This window comes from Cnephaeus nilssonii (genome assembly GCF_951640355.1).
Source record: "Cnephaeus nilssonii genome assembly, chromosome: 13".
Lineage (NCBI taxonomy): Eukaryota > Metazoa > Chordata > Mammalia > Chiroptera > Vespertilionidae > Cnephaeus > Cnephaeus nilssonii.
Genome location: NC_137084.1, coordinates 976,580 through 992,747, shown reverse-complemented (window position 1 = coordinate 992,747; position 16,168 = coordinate 976,580). Strand labels below are relative to the sequence as shown.

The following is a 16,168-nucleotide window of genomic DNA, read 5'->3' as shown; positions in this document are numbered from 1 at the left end:
TTTTGTTAGTTATTTTAAAATACAATGGTGGATTCATGTTTATTTTTCTATGTTGAAAATGGAAGTACTCAGGTGGTATTTAATGGGAAAGGAATTTTTTGGGTAATAGTGTATTTTAAGGAATGCATCTAGTCCGGGTGAGGCCGCGCCCCTGAGTCCGGGAGAGGCCACGCGCCCCTGGGTCCGGGTGTAGCTGAATCCCGGGACCAGGTGAGGCCGCGCGCACCTGGGTCCGGGTGAGGCCGCGCGCCCCTGAGTCCGGGTGAGGCCGTGCGCCCCTGGATCCAGGTGAGGCTGGGTCCCGGGTCCGGGTGAGGCCGCGCCCCTGGGTCCGGGAGAGGCCACATGCCCCTGGGTCCGGGCGAGGCCATGCACCCCTGGGTCCGGGTGAGGCTGGATCCCGGGACCAGGTGAGGCCACGCGCCCCTGGGTCCGGGTGAGGCCGCGCGCCCCTGAGTCCGGGTGAAGCCGTGCCCCTGCGTCCGGGCGAGACCAAACCAGAGGGAGTCGGACCTGCATTACCACCATTTGTCCGCCATCCAGAGCTGAGGGGTCAGTGCCGACATGTACACATAAGGAACTGGTGGACATTGATATTGGGTCTCAAAAGAACTGTTGGTCCAGAAAGAAACTCACTACAGACTGATTCATTTGCCTGTCAGCATAACTATTATTGCTCGTCTCACATTCGGTTCTTATAAGTATACTAGAGGCCCGGTGCACGAAATTCGTGCATGGGGGGGGGCGGGCAGCGGGGAGTGTGTCCCTCAGCCTGGCCTGCACCCTCTCCAATCTGGGACCCCTCATGGGATAACCAGCAGTTGGACATCCCTCTCACAATTCAGAACTGCTGGCTCCTAACCGCTCACCTGCCTGCCTGATTGCCCCTAACTGCTTCTGCCTACCAGCCTGATTGTCCCTAACTGCTCCCCTGCTGGCTTGATTGCCCCTAACTACCTCTGCCTCGGCCCACACCTGGTACCCAGGATTCCCTCCTCCAGCTGACCACAGGCACCCAGGATCTGGGCTTCCCTCCCTCTGGTCAGCCATAGGCGCCCAGGCTGGCTGCAGCCTCAGGGGATGGTGGACAGGGGGCTTCGCCTGTGCTGCAGCTGCAAGTGCTGGCGCCCAGGACCGCAGGGTGGGCGGCTTCTTTGTCTCCCAGGCCACAGCCAGCCGCAGTTACTGGTGCCCAGGACCGCAGGGTGGGCGGCTTCTCTGTCTCCCAGGCCACAGCCAGCCACAGGTACTGGTGCCCAGGACAGCAGGGTGTGCGGCTTCTCTGTCTCCCAGGCCACAGCCAGCCACAGGTGCTGGTGCCCGGGACTGCAGGGTGGGCGGATTCTCCATCTACCATGCTGTAGCCAGCTGCAGGTGCTGGCACCTGGACCGCAGGGTGGGCGGCTTCTCTGTCTCCCAAGCCACAGCCAGCTGCAGTTACTGGTGCCCAGGACCGCAGGGTGAGCGGCTTCTCTGTCTCCCAGGCCACAGCCAGCCTCAGGTACTGGGGCCCGGTTTCTCCATCTCCCCCAGGACGTGGGGCGGGTGGACATGGGGTGGGCAGCTTCTCCAGCTGGCTGTAGCCTGGGATCATAGGGCAAGCAGCTTCTTCGTCTCCCAGATCGCATCCACCCTCAGGTGCTGGCACCCGGTTTCTTGTCTCCCCCAGGACGTGGGGAGGGCGGCTTCTCCAGCTGGCTGCGGCTTGGGATCACGGGGCAGGCTGCTTCTTCATCTCCCAGGTCGCAGCCAGCCTCAGGCACTGACGCCCGGTTTCTCATTCTCCCCCAGGAGGTGGGGCAGGCGGACCTGAGGTTTCTGCTGCTGGCTGCAGCCTGGGATCACCGGGCAGGCGGCTTCTTCATCTCCCGGGCTGCAGCCAGCCTCAGGCACTGGCACCTGGTTTCTTGTCTCCCCCAGGACGTGGGGTGAACCGCTTCTCCAGCTGGCTGAGGCCTGAGATCACGGGGCAGGCAGCTTCTTGGTCTCCGTGGCTGCAGCCAGCCTCAGGTGCTGGGGCCCGGTTTCTCCGTCTCCCCAGGACGTTGGGCAGGCAGACCTGAGGCTTCTGAGGCTGGCTGCAGCCTGGGATCATGGGGCAGGTGGCTTCTTGGTCTCCGTGGCTGCAGCCAGCCTCAGGTGCTGCTGCCTGACTTCTCCAACTCCCAGAGACCTGGAGAGGCTGGGGGGCAGGGCTGCCGCCATGTTTTCAGTTTAATTGCATACTCACTCAGATTGGATGGTGGGCGTGGCTGGGGCGTGGCTGGTGGGCGTAGCGGAGTGATGTAGCGGAGTGTTGTGAGTGTAGCGGACTGATGATTTGCATATTACTCTATTATTAGATAGATTTCTAGTAACACATGATCTCACTCATCTAGGGGAAATGATGAACAACATAGACTGATGAACAAGAACAGACCCAGAAATAAGGAGGCATCGATTGGACTGTCGGGCCTCAGAAGGAGGGTGGGGGGGGGGGGGGAGAGATCAACCAAAGGACTTGTGTGCATGCATACAAGCCTAACCAATGGTTAAGGACAACAGGGGGGTGGGGGCATCCGTGGGGAGGGGTGGGGGATGGGAATGGGGGGATGAGGACAAATATGTGACACCTTAATAAAGAAATTAAAAGAAAAAAAGGAATGCATCTATAACATTGATGACTTTAGCCTTAAAAAAGGTCTATTATTCCTTCTTCCTCTTCATCCACTGGTATATTAGCAAAGTAGTTTACAGCCTTGTACAGCCTTACAAAGTTGTTTTACAATTTTGATGGAAAGACCTTAACAAAAATATTGTATCATATTCCAGTATCCATGAATTACTGAATCATGGTTTGTAAATAATTTGTCTAATACCAGAAGGCCAAAGGAAGTCTTGAAATTTTAGCTATTGAGACTCTATGGTGACTTCACACAATAAGATTTCTGTGCAAAAGGTAAGGTAATCAAATGACATATTTTTGGTGTCCATGATAACTAGACTTCCATATTTGCTTTCACTAGAAAGTTCATTCCATTTTATTAAAATGTTTGTAATTGCAATTTTGTGTTTAATGTTTACTTTCTGTCTTTCCTTTCTTTAGCATTTAGGCGATTGTTCAGCAGTTTACTATATGGCCATTGTTGGCCTTAAACTGCACTAGTAACAAGCATGGTATTTATCTTGTATTGAAAATAAACCAGTTTGGATAAAAAAAAACAACACAAAAAACAGATCCAGAGAAGCATCGATCAGACCGTCAAACCTCAGAGGGAAGGTAGGGAGGGTGGGGGTAAGGGGGAGAGATCAACCAAAGGACTTGTGTGCATGCATAGAAGCCTAACCAATGGACACAGACACCAGGGAGGTGAGGGCATGAAGGGGGGGTTGGGGGGGTTAATGGGGGGAATAAGGACACATATGTAATACCTTCATCAATGAAGAAATTTAAAAAAAGAAAACATCCTCAAATGAGGATTACCAAAATAACACACACCTTCCTGCCCGGCCAGTGTGGCTCAGTGGTGGGGCGTCGACCTAGGGACCAGGAGGTCGCCATTCGCTTTCCCTGCCCCCCCAGGCAGCGCCCCGTCCGCATCGGCCCCTGGGCTTCTTGTTTTCCGGGCGCCTGTTCCCCCTCACGGCCTTGGCCCCCGGAGAGGGTCCCCGCGGGAGACCAGGGTGCGCCGGGCCGCGGTCCCGCTGGATTTAAGGACTCGGTTACGGGGCTTGTTCTCCGGAGCTGGGAGATGGTTCTGTGAAATCTGCACGTTCCCTTCCGGCCCGGGCCGGCGGGGCCCAGGGTGAGCGCCTGGGCCCAGGCACCCACGGGTCCAGCGCGGATTCCGGGCCCGGCAGGTGGGTGGGTGCAGCGTCCATCAGCCGGGCCCTGTGGGAGGGGTTCCCTCTCACGCTCTCTCTGAGAATCCATAGAAAAACACGCCCAGGTGACGATGAACCACAAACCACAGCCAACAACCACCCAAGTTCAGTGTCAAAGTGTGGTTTATGCGCAGGAACCTGCAAAGCGGAACTGATGGTTCCCCTGGTGACCCAAACCCGAGCTCAGATCTGGGCCTGGAAAGAGGGACTCACAGCGACAAGGTCCGGAGCACTTGGCCTCCCAGGAGCGCCTTCCTGAACCCAGACCCCCAGCTGAGCTCAGCCAACCAGGCCCCCTCTGCCCCAGGGGGGTCCCCCCACCCCACACCCTGCCTTTGCCTCCCCTCCCCGCCTCTGCAGCTTGGCCATGCTTCCTTCCTCCCGAGGGCCCGCCCTCCCGGGCTGCCAGCGCCCTCGGCCGGGGCTTTCCCCTGGTCTCCTGGGCCCAGATTCCTGGAACCTGCCCCGGGTTCGTGCCCTCCTGGGCCTGGGGTTCCTTAGGAGGGAGGGGGCGGGGGGGGGGGCTCAGGAGGAGCTCTCAGCCCTTGAAGTTGTGTTTGACTCATGAAAGGCAGCGGTGGGGGGTGGGGAGGGGGTGGGCGCGTGAGGGGCAGAGAGACCAGGGGAGCCCCAGCCCCCACAGCCGCCTGGCCTTCACCAGGTCCGTCCAGGGACTGGGCCCCAGGCCTGTTTCTGGGTCAAGGGCCACTGGGGGCGGGGGGGGGGGGGGGGCTGTGAGCTGCTGCCAAGCCTCCCCGGGCTGGGTCCACAGGTCAGGGGTCACGGTGGGGCTTGGCCCTGACCTCTGCGCGAATTGTTTATTTCCTGGGATGTGTTGGGGTTGCCACATAGAAGGTGACCCACCTGCTAGGAAGGGAGCGTTCCTCTTGCCTGACTGACTGGCTGACCTTTGGCCTTTCACAAAAGTGGGGGAGGTGCTTCGCATGGCTCTTGGTTAAAAAATACATTTTTACGTTGATTTTTAGAGAGTGTTAACTAGAAAACCACTGAAACCTGTGAAGGATTCGTGTGAGTTTATTTGAGCCAAACTGTGGACATAGGCCGGGAGGCAGAGCCTCAACGGACTGAGAGAATGCTCCGGAGAAGGGCGGGTTACGCCTGTGTTTATACATTGCCATCGAAGGAGGGACGAAGGTGGGTGACACGAAATCCATTGGGGATGGACTAGAGAGGCGGGAGAAAGCAAAGCGGGGAGCGGGGGGACCCCTGGGATTGGGTAAAAAGTAAAATGATGGACACACACTTAGGTGGGTGCAGGGACAACTAACATGATAATGAAGGAATGTGTGGTCTCTGTCCTGGCGCCCAGCACATTAGGTTGGGCCCCAGGGGCTCCAGAAAAAGGGAAGTTACAAGTTACCCAGACATTTCAAGCGCATGTTACCATAGATGCAAAAAGACAGGGTCAGTTAAGGTAAAGGTTGACCTTGTCAGGGAAGATGCCGGCCTAGGAGGTGACTGCCCACCATCACTGCTTTAGTTACAGTTTCATTCCAGACCATCCTGTGGTCGCTTTAGGCCTCCGAGTTTGCAGGACGGCCACGCAGGCCTCCCCTGAGCTGTCAGGTCAGCACGTGGCCCCATCGTCCACAAGAGAAGGTGGGAGAGGGAGAGAAACACCGATGTGCTCCGATGGGCTCCTGGGGACGGAGCCCACAGCTCAGGCATTTGTCCTGACTAGGAGTCTTGGTTCATGGCTCAGCACTCAACCACTGAGCACACCAGTCCAGCAAGGACAATTTCTTTCATTTTTTATTAAAAAAAAATTTTTTTTTTTTGGTTAATCCTCACCTGAGGTAATTTTTCCATTGGTTTTTAGAGAGAATGGGAGGGAGGGTGAGAGACACAGAGAGAGAAACATGCTGAGACTGGGTTGGGGGACGGAGCCTGGAACCCAGGTACATGCCCTTGACCAGAATCCTCCCCAAGCCAACGCTCTATCCATTGAGCCAACCAGGCCTGGGCTCTACACTTTTTAAAAAAATATATATTTTTATTGATTTCAGAGAGGAAGGGAGGGAAAGATAGAAACATCAATGAGAGGGAATCACTGATGGGCTGCCTCCTGCACGCCCCCTACTGGGGATGGAGCCCGAAACCCGGGCATGTGCTCATGACCTGAATGGAGCCTGGGACCCTTCACTCTGAAGGCCGACGCTCTATCCACTGAGCCACACCGGCCAGGGCTCTACACTTTTTAAATAAACGCAGTCGCAGTATTTTAGGCAGCGCCTGGCCTCAGTTCCTGTGTCCAATGCCACGTGTGTGCTATGCACGTGTCAATGCCACGTGTGTGCTATGCATGTGTGCGTGTGTGTGCATGTGTGTGCATGTGTGAGCACCTGCACAGGTGGGGGCCCTCTGAGCGGATGGCCTCGTTTTCCAGATTTTGTATCCATGTTCTTGCCCCCCCCCCCCTTCGGGGACACGTCTGTGCCCCATTCCTTGAAATAAAGGCACACACCTCGCTGGTGTCTCGTTGAGGGGTTCCGAGGCCCTGAGGTGGAGGGGCCCAGGGCGGGGTGGGGCGCCGTTTGCGGGGAGCCCTGAGAAGAGGCCGCTCTGCGGAGCGAGTGCCCGGAGGCGGGTCCCACCACCGTCCGGTGAGGCGCCCTCGTCTGGCCTCCGCCCGACTGCGCCCTCCGCGCTCCCGGCGGCCCGGCTGCAGGCGCTCTGGCCGGGCTCCCGCGCTCGCAGCCCGGGGCCCAGGGGGGGCCCAGGGGGGGGGGGGAGAGGGTGGCGGCGCCCCTTCCCCGCTCCCTCCCTCGAAGCGACAAGTGAAACTGAAACCCGGTCGAAAGCCAAAAACCAAGCCCAAACCCGAGGCGAGGGTTTGCTGGTCTGGGGAGCCCCGCGGCCCAGGCTCCCCCCGCCCCCCCCCGGTGCGCCCAGGCTCCCCCCGCCCCCCGGTGCGCCCGCCCGGCCCGCAGTCACCCGGGAGCGAGGGCAGCGCTGCCGGAGGCGGGGCGCGGGGCGGAGCAGGCGCGGGGGCCGCGGGGCACGGCCGGTGGTTGAAAGTGAAAGGGTTTCCCGGGTCCCGGCCGCGGGGGGGGTGGGGCTCTCCGGCTCCAGGGGTCCCGGCGCCGCCGCCGCACGAGCCGCTCCCGGGAGGCCGTGCCGACACCTTCTCCGCCGCCGGGACTGACCCCGGAACGAGGCGGGGCTCCCGGACCCGCGGACCGATCGTCTCCTCTCCCTCCTCCCCCCCCCCTCCTCTCTCTCTCTCTCTCTCTCCCTCCCTCCTCCCTATTTGAATTTATTGGGGAGACGCCGGTTAAACCCACACGGGTTTTTAAATAAAATAAAAATGAATAAGTAAAGTTTGCTGTTAACCACGCGGGGACTTTCCCGTTGACGCGCTGAGAGCGGAGGGAGGGCGGACATCGCATCCGATCGGACCGGACCGCCCGCCACCAGGTGGGTGCCCGGCCCGAACCCAACCCGCCGCCGCCAGCCCCGCGGGCTCTCCCTGCCCCGCGGAAGGCGCTCCTCCGCAGGTTGATTATTATTATTATTATTATTATGTTAACGAAAAAAAACCATTGAAACCTGTAAAGAATTTTAGTGAGTTTATTTGAGCCAAACTGTCGACATATGCCGGGAAGCAGAACCTCAACGAATTGAGATTATGCTCCGAAGAATGGTGGGTTACATCTGTATTTAAGCATTGCCATCAAAGGAGGGACATAGGTGGGCTACATGAAATTCATTGGATAAAGTCAAATGGTGGGAAACCCCTGGGATTGGACAAAAAGTAAAATGATGGACACATACTTAGGTGGGTACAGGAACAATTAACAGGATAATGAAGGAATTTGAGGCATCTGTCCTGGCGCCTACCACATTTGGTTGTGCCCCAGGGGCTCCAGCAAAAGAAGGAAGTTACAAGTTACCCAGACATCTCACAGATATGTTATCTTAGAGGCGAAAAGGCAAATGGGCTCAGGAAAGAAGATCTAAGTTGATCTTTGTCAGGGAAGGTATCAGCTTAGGAATGACTGCCCACTATAACCTGTTTGTAGTTAAATATTTAATTTTCAAACCATCCTTTGTGGTTATTCCAGGTCTCTGAGTTTGCAAGACTGCCACGCAGGCCTCCCCTGAGCTTGTCAGGTTAGCATGTGGCTCCTTTCGTCCACACATTCCCCTTTTGGTCATAAATCAATCCAAAGGATGCATTGATGACCAACCTTTTGGTTGGATAATGGAGTCCCACGGTGCTAGGAAGGCTCATTCCTAGGATGTCTCAGTGTCAGCATGTCTTGCTGAACAGGTGGACCACTGGGGATGGGGCAAGACCATAACCTTAGATGGCATTTAAGGTCGAATTATATATTTTAAAAAGGCAGGTAAATGGGAGGCAGTCAAATCCTATATGTCCTTGTTAAAAAGTATTCTGGATCATTTCTAATTTTGAGCCACCATGATCCGAGTCTTTTTGCTGTTTGTCTTAGGTTTTGCTTTTCTGCATCTAATATAACATTTACATATCAAGAACAAAAGTAACAATAGTAAACCAATAACACTGATTAGGAACAGAAAATGTCTAATACTAGACAAGGAAAATTCTAAGGGGAACAAGCATCACAGCTAACCAAAAACCCTTTACATGTATTATCATAATCTTTTATTAAGCTAATTATGCTTTCCTCCTTCATCCACTGTCATTTGTACCTTATGATATGTTTGGCCAAATGAATTAAGACTCTACTATTTCATTATCTAGAAGCTCTAATTTTCTTCTGGCCAATTAGTTCCCATAAAAATGGCTTCATGGGGAGGAGTTCAATTTCCCAATACATTGGTTTTTCAGTATCAATATTATCACAGATTTTATGAACACCAGGCAAAGTCATTCTGACTATAATTTCAGTATTACACCATATTCTAGTATTATTTAATGTAAACTTGGTGATACTACAGTAAAGATTGCTTTTAACCCTTCCCAGCAAAAACGCCCCTTTCCTATATACTATATTGTTATTTGTTGGGGTAGATACAATAAGCCAGGACTGGGTGAATTCAGTATTCCATATGGATTGAGGGCATAACCATTCACTTTTCCAATTTTCAGACAGTGAGATGGGTTCACATTGTTTATTATTTTTAAATATGGCCCATCTACTTCCCATTGGAAGTATTCTAGTATTATTGAGGATGGTCCCTATGCCGGCCAGTTGAACTACTGGGAATTTAAGCCTAGGATTTAACTCGCACCTGGGCTTTTAAAAACACAATATTGTAGATCACATTTCCCATTTAAAATTTTCCAAATGCCTGGGGAACCATATGAGTCCCATAAGTGTCTGGCCTGGGCTTCTGCAGCCATTATAGTTGGCCATTGTTTCATAGCCACTTCAGATTCCTTGCATTAGCATAGACAACAGGCCCAGTTGAATTAGGGCACAAGCATGTTCCCATTGTTGGGTTTGGGCATGAGTTTTTAGTCTGTCGAGCCTGTTCTATCCATTAAACTAAGGCTTTATTATCTTTCCATGCTGCTTCCCACTGTTGTTCCTTCTTCCAGAAACAGCATTCCCTCTATGTGACCTATTTGAGATAAAAATCTTTTTCTAATGAATGACATTCTTCATTAGCTACATACAACTTCAGCTTGTCCCGGATACCAAGGCCAGCCCCTGCTCCTCCAAGTATTCCTCTTTTGCTTCTTTTAGGGAGACCAATGTTGTTGGATCCACCAGAAATGTTGTTGCCATTGGGTAGCTATGGCTTGGGAGCAGTTAGGGTATACTGAGTGGAGCCCAAAATGTTGAGTTTCCCATGCCATAGTTAAATGGGAAGGTGACCCCCAAATGAGCTAGAGTTTGAGTATTCCATAGGGCTTCCCACAAGCATCCAGGATGCAAGGATGGAGGGGTAATTATAAACATCTCTACCCACCAAATGATGTCAATAATTTCTGAAATGGGATCCATTGATTTCTTTCTTGTTTCACAGACATCCAGCCACAAGAGCATGGCTGGTGAGTCCGAGGACATGGTATGCTATGACAGATAGGACAGGCTGCTGCAAGCCTTTGGCCATCATATCCAGGTGTTTTTCTTAGCTATTCATCACCCATCTCTATAGCCATACAATATTCATCCAGATTACATCCATATACAATTCTACCAGTGGAATTATCAGGGAAATATTCTTGGAGGTATTTGCCTAAGGTGGGTCCTTTATAATAGATAGAGCCAGAAAACAACAACAACAACCAAAGCTTATATTGATAGCAGAAGACCAATGTGTGGCTAACAAGGCATTAATTTCACTATCATACCTGATAACCAGAACATCATTGTATAGTAGGTAGGAAAGGTTAGCAGGTATCTAAGTTAAATTTTTCATATCTAATAAAGAAAGAGGTCTGGGGGGTAGACATTGTTTCCACTAGGGAACCATAAGGATAATAATAATATGAAAATCATTTTATGTACATTCAATCAGTATCAATCAGATGATATAAAAACAAGCTATCAGTTTGTGAGTATACAGGCCTTGTTGACGTCATCTTGGGATAGCTGTCTGCCTCCGTGGTCAGCGACTTCTCGTCCTTGAAAAGTCTGTGATCTCCGCTGCAGACGGAGATGGTGTCAGAGATGGGAGTAGATGTCCATTCAGTCAGATGCCTTTTTTAAATGAGAAATGTGAATCCATGAGCTAACTCCTTTAAGCTTAGCTGCACATGGGTTAGTTAGTAATACCTGGTAAGGTCCCCTCCAATGAGGTTGGAGAGTTTTTTATTTGGTGTCTTTTCTAAGACAGCAAATCTCCTGGTTGTAAGCCATGATCTTTGAATGCTTCGTCTCCCGGGAGCGCACTGTGAAATGAATCTGTTACCAATTTGTTAGTTCCTATAATGCAGAATGTCTGCTCTTTACTTTTCCCTATATTCAGGAAACAAGAGATTTAAGAGTCAACAATATTTTAAATAGAATCATAAGAATAATTATCTTCAATTCATTTAGTCCCATAGTTGTTTTTGTTTATTTATTCCTTGAAGTTCTATAAATCTTCATCCAGTTCAAAATATGACCTGCTTAGAAGCCTGCAAGTTAGAGTAAATCTGAGTCCTTTTCATGGATTTTTCTAGACATATATACCTACAAATGCATCAGAATAAAGCTGTCCACAAATGACAAAAATTTAAAAGTGGCATGGTTATAGATTTGATAAAAACTTTGCTTTTCTATAAAATATAACATTCCAAGACAACAACTTCTTGGTAAGTAATAATCCCTGTAAAATGACATAGAGAATAATATAAAATTTGTATACCTTTAGATTCAATTATAATTTCAACATATAAAGAATAATATGTAAGAGTTTAAAATGAGGCACATGGCTTATTGCAAGCAGTGTATTGAGCATTGAAAATAATACATAAACTCCCAATATGTGAAACGCAAATACCCAGAGTATCACTGGCAGACGCCCCCACAGGGAATCATGACTCTTGGCTTGCCAGTGTCCCTGACTGGACACATGCTACCCTCCTAAAGTTTCCTGTTTGAACCTGGCTCTGAGAATCTCTGCAAGTTTCTTTCTGAAGCAGAGTGCCTTAACAACGCACGTGACCTGTCCTTGCTCTTGATTGGAGCTCAGGCACACGGTCTTTCCCGATTGGCTAATTCAAAGGGAGGGGTTGGCCCTTGCTCTTTCAAGGGAAGAAGCAAACCATGCGGCCAACATGGCGGCTGCCAAGTCACAGTCCAAAATGGAGGCTGTCTAAACTATTCTTTGACAGAGAAGATGATTTGTTTATTCTCACAACAAATAAGGAAAGAGCAAACCAAATCCCTAAAAGATAGACAGCCACAATTATATTTCAGACAAACAGACAGAAATCTCACTAGCTGTTTCTGGAGGCTGAACCCTGAGAGGGAGAGCAAGAAGAGCCCCCAAGATTAATAAGAATTCTTGGCAGCTGCTGGGACGTTCTTGCAATCTCTCTCACGCTTTCAACCACACAACACACAACTAGGCTTCCCCAAAGCGGGAGTTGCCTCTTCTTTCAACAAATTAAACAACAACAAAGAGACACAAAAACATCAACACTCTTATACAGGCGCGCAGAAAACACACTAAGAATTTACACCAGAGAATGTCTAGCATTAAAATTACCAAAGCAGTGTCTTTTGTCCCCGGTTCGGGAACTGCCTCTCTCTAGAATTTCAGTACATTCCCAAAGGACTATTCAAAAATGGCTGTAGACATTTGTTAACTTCAAAATAGTTCTGAAACAGTCTCTGAAAATCTTTTTTATTAATTTCCATCTTATTGGAAGAAAATTTTTTCTTAGAAGCTTCTAGTTTCCAAATCAAGATACGCTTCCCATATACTCATTCACTTTAATTTCAGAGCCGGCATTTTTTTTTTTTCCTGCATGCAAAATATTAACATAGGTACCCCAAACAAACTGCATTTTTTTTCTTTCTTTTTTCTGGCCATTCCTCAGTTAATATTTTCTGGTTAAATTTTCTCATTTCTGTTAAGTACTTGCAAGTAAAGGCTTCTTATCAGGAGTGTTAAATGAGGGCTGGGGTCTTGGGAGCTTCTAGCCTTGGAGGCACAATTTCCCATGTTAAATTTTTTTATTTTTGGATATCTGTAGTCTGAGCAAACTTTAGATATGTTATGTAGTAGGTCAAATGTGGCCTCAGTTTCTCTCCCGGCTGTCTAAAACCACAAAAATTTTGGGGCCCGGGCAGACCAAACCTTATGGTGGCCCCCTAGAAAAGCCATTTAGTTAATTACAGTTGTGTCGGAACTTCCAGATGGGGCTCCTGCATTTCTGACACTTCCACAAAATTCTTAGTCACCTAAGAACACCTCAGAATCGGACTATTCTTTAAAAATAAAGAAAATGTTGCCCCTTTATCTTCGGAGCTGAATGAGTTCAGCTCATTTATACGGCGAAAGTTACTTTTGCTCAGACTCTCAGCAATTCCAATTGAAAAGCCAAAATCAAAACCAGCCACCCATTTTTTTTTTCTCCAGTCCCGCCTTAGCCTGGGTTCTGCCAACCCTTAACCTGGGGTTCTGTCAACCCTGGTTCCACCTCGAGGATTTTAAAACAGCTCAAATAAAGTCAGACCCTCTACCAAAGCGAGGGAAGGTCCTGGATCCAAGAGACGACTCACCCACGTTCACCCAATGGGCGGAGAACCGGTGGGCTCAAGGGGCCCTTTGCTGGATCCTAGCTCCAAGTCCATGTCCAAGGGATGATCCCGGGTGAGTTTTCTTTGGAATCCTGCCACGACTACGCCAAGTAATGTTAACGAAAAAAAACCATTGAAACCTGTAAAGAATTTTAGTGAGTTTATTTGAGCCAAACTGTCGACATATGCCGGGAAGCAGAACCTCAACGAATTGAGATTATGCTCCGAAGAATGGTGGGTTACATCTGTATTTAAGCATTGCCATCAAAGGAGGGACATAGGTGGGCTACATGAAATTCATTGGATAAAGTCAAATGGTGGGAAACCCCTGGGATTGGACAAAAAGTAAAATGATGGACACATACTTAGGTGGGTACAGGAACAATTAACAGGATAATGAAGGAATTTGAGGCATCTGTCCTGGCGCCTACCACATTTGGTTGTGCCCCAGGGGCTCCAGCAAAAGAAGGAAGTTACAAGTTACCCAGACATCTCACAGATATGTTATCTTAGAGGCGAAAAGGCAAATGGGCTCAGGAAAGAAGATCTAAGTTGATCTTTGTCAGGGAAGGTATCAGCTTAGGAATGACTGCCCACTATAACCTGTTTGTAGTTAAATATTTAATTTTCAAACCATCCTTTGTGGTTATTCCAGGTCTCTGAGTTTGCAAGACTGCCACGCAGGCCTCCCCTGAGCTTGTCAGGTTAGCATGTGGCTCCTTTCGTCCACAATTATTATTATTATTATTTTTAAGGCAGCGTGGTCTCCTGTATTGTTTTCATTGCCAGTGGCCCTGCCATCAGGGCGGTCCGCACATCCCCGCTTTATTAAGTGGGTTATTTGATTCTCTGCAGATTTTTGCTTCCTCCGTCCGGGAATCACACCGGAGGTCACCGCCCACCGCCCACATCCGGGGTATATACCCCAGCCAGGCCTTTCATTCATTCAGTTCCGCGCGATGCGCCCGCGACGGCTGCTCCTGCTCCTGCTCCTGCTCCCGCCGCCGGCCCGGGTGAGTGGGCGCCTCCGGGAGCCGCGGGGACCGGCGGGGCGGGGAGGGGGCGGGAGCCCGGGTGCCGGGTGCGCCCCCTCGGGGAGCCCCGGGGACCGGCGGCGGGGCCCGGAGCTGGGCCCGAGGGTGCCGGCCTGAGAGGCCGGCTGGACGTCCGGCCGCGCACCCACCTGCGGGGTCAGAGCCGCCCGCCTAACCCTAACCCTTCCCTCCTGCGGGTCCGGAGCCCACGGGCCTCGGCGGGGAGGCCGCCCGGGACTGGAGCCGGAGGGGCAGCCCAGAGCGCCCGGTGAGCGCCCCCTCGCGATCCTGCGCGGCCAGGGCGGGGCCGGGGGGGACTTTGTGCGGGGGGTGGGGGTGGGGAGAGGGTGCGGGCGGTGGGGTGGAGTGGGGGGAGAGGGGTGGGGGGAGAGGGGTGCGGGGGGTGGGGGGTGGGGGGGCTGGGGGTGGGGAGGGGAGGGGTGCGGGCGCCCCGTGGACCTGCGGAGGCGCGGTGAGCCCAGGTGGCCCCGTGTGATCTTTTAAAGGCTGTTTTGGTTTTTTTAAATAATTTATTGATTTCTTGCAGGGAGGAAGGGAGAGGGATGGAGAGTTAGAAACACCCACCGGCTGCCTCCTGTCCCCCCCCCCCCCCCCCCCCGCCCACTGGGGATGTGCCCGCCACCCAGGTCCACGCCCTTGACCGGAATCCAACCCGGGACCCTCAGTCCGCGGGGCCGACGCTCCATCCACTGAGCCACACCGGCCAGGGCTGAAGGCTGTTTTTTAAAAAAACATGTTTTTGTTGAATCTTAGAGAGAGAAAGGGAGACGGATGGAGAGAGAGGAACAGGGACGAGGGACATGGACCTACAGGCTGCCTCCTGCCGCCCGCAGCCCGGCTGGTGCGCGGACCGGCGGGACCTATGGGCCGGGGGCCGAACCCCCCCCCCCCCCCCCCCCCCCCCCCGCCCTGGCTGCGCCCCTATGAAGCCTCCAGGGCTGACACCTCCGCCTGCCCGTCCCCGCCCCTGCCGAGCCCCCACGAACCGCCAGGGCTGTCCTGGGACAATGCTCTCTTCTCTCTGCAGGAACATAAACACCTGTTTTGTGAAGGACACGCCCTGAGGTGAGCCATCCCGCTCCGGCTCTGCAGCAATTCCTGGGCAGGGCCTGAGGGTGCCACTCACTCTCACCTTCACCGATGACCTTGGGGAAATGGGCCTTTTTCAAGGATAAGTTTTGGCCCTAAAGCAGTGGTTCTCAACCTTCCTAATGCCGTGACCCTTTCATACAGTTCCTCGTGTTGTGGTGACCCCCAACCATAAAGTTATTTTCGTTGCTACTTCGTAACTGTAATTTTGCTACTGTTAAGAATCGTAATGTAAATATCTGTGTTTTCCGACGGTCTTAGGCGACCCTGCTAGTGGTTCTCTAACAGTAGCAAAATTGCAGTGATGAAGGAGCAATGAAAATAATTGTATGGCTGGGGGTCACCCCAACGTGAGGACCTGTATGAAAGGGCCGCGGCGTTAGGAAGGCAGGGAACCACTGCCCTAAAGGAAGGTGGCGGGCTGCCTGGTTTTAGAACGCGTGCGCGTTTCTGAGGAGACCACGCGTGGCAGGTGGGGTACTCTGTAACCTCGCCAGTGGGGCCCTCCTGGCTGTGGGCTGCCATTACTGGTGTAAGAGGAAGGACTTCTTTTTTAAATATATATTTTATTGATCTCAGAGAGGAAGGGAGAGGGAAAGGGAGAGAGAAACATCAACGATGAGAGAGAATCATGGATCAGCTGCCTCCTGCACGCCCCCCACTGGGGATGGAGCGTACATCCTGGGCAGGTGCCCTTGACTGGAATCGAATCTGGGACCCTTCAGTCCACAGGCTGATGCTCTATCCACTGAGCCACACCAGCCAGGCTGCCAGGTGCTTTCTGGAACCCCGTCCTCTCGGCAGCTCTGGGACACCTCCCACTTCACAGGCCAAAGTCCAGCGGCCCGGAGCCCACGAGGCTGCAGAACTCGCCCCGGCCTCCGACCCAGCCTGGCTGCCCTGGACGGAGCCGCCTGGGAGCTGGAGAGGAAGCGCAGGGCCAACCTCCCCAAACCCGTTCCCTCCCCGCCC

At 52.1% G+C, this 16,168-nt stretch overlaps 1 protein-coding gene across 2 annotated transcripts in view; it reads left to right on the top strand.

Annotated features, from left to right (window-relative positions):
• The window catches only part of OSBPL5 (oxysterol binding protein like 5), a 71,547-nt gene extending 65,198 nt beyond the window's left edge, over window positions 1-6,349 (top strand). For both annotated transcript variants that reach the window (XM_079788849.1, XM_079788847.1), the window contains exon 23: window positions 6,236-6,349. The gene's annotated coding sequence lies outside the window, so the exon portion shown is untranslated. The remainder of the gene's footprint in view (window positions 1-6,235) is intronic.
• Window positions 6,350-16,168: the final 9,819 nt, after the last annotated feature.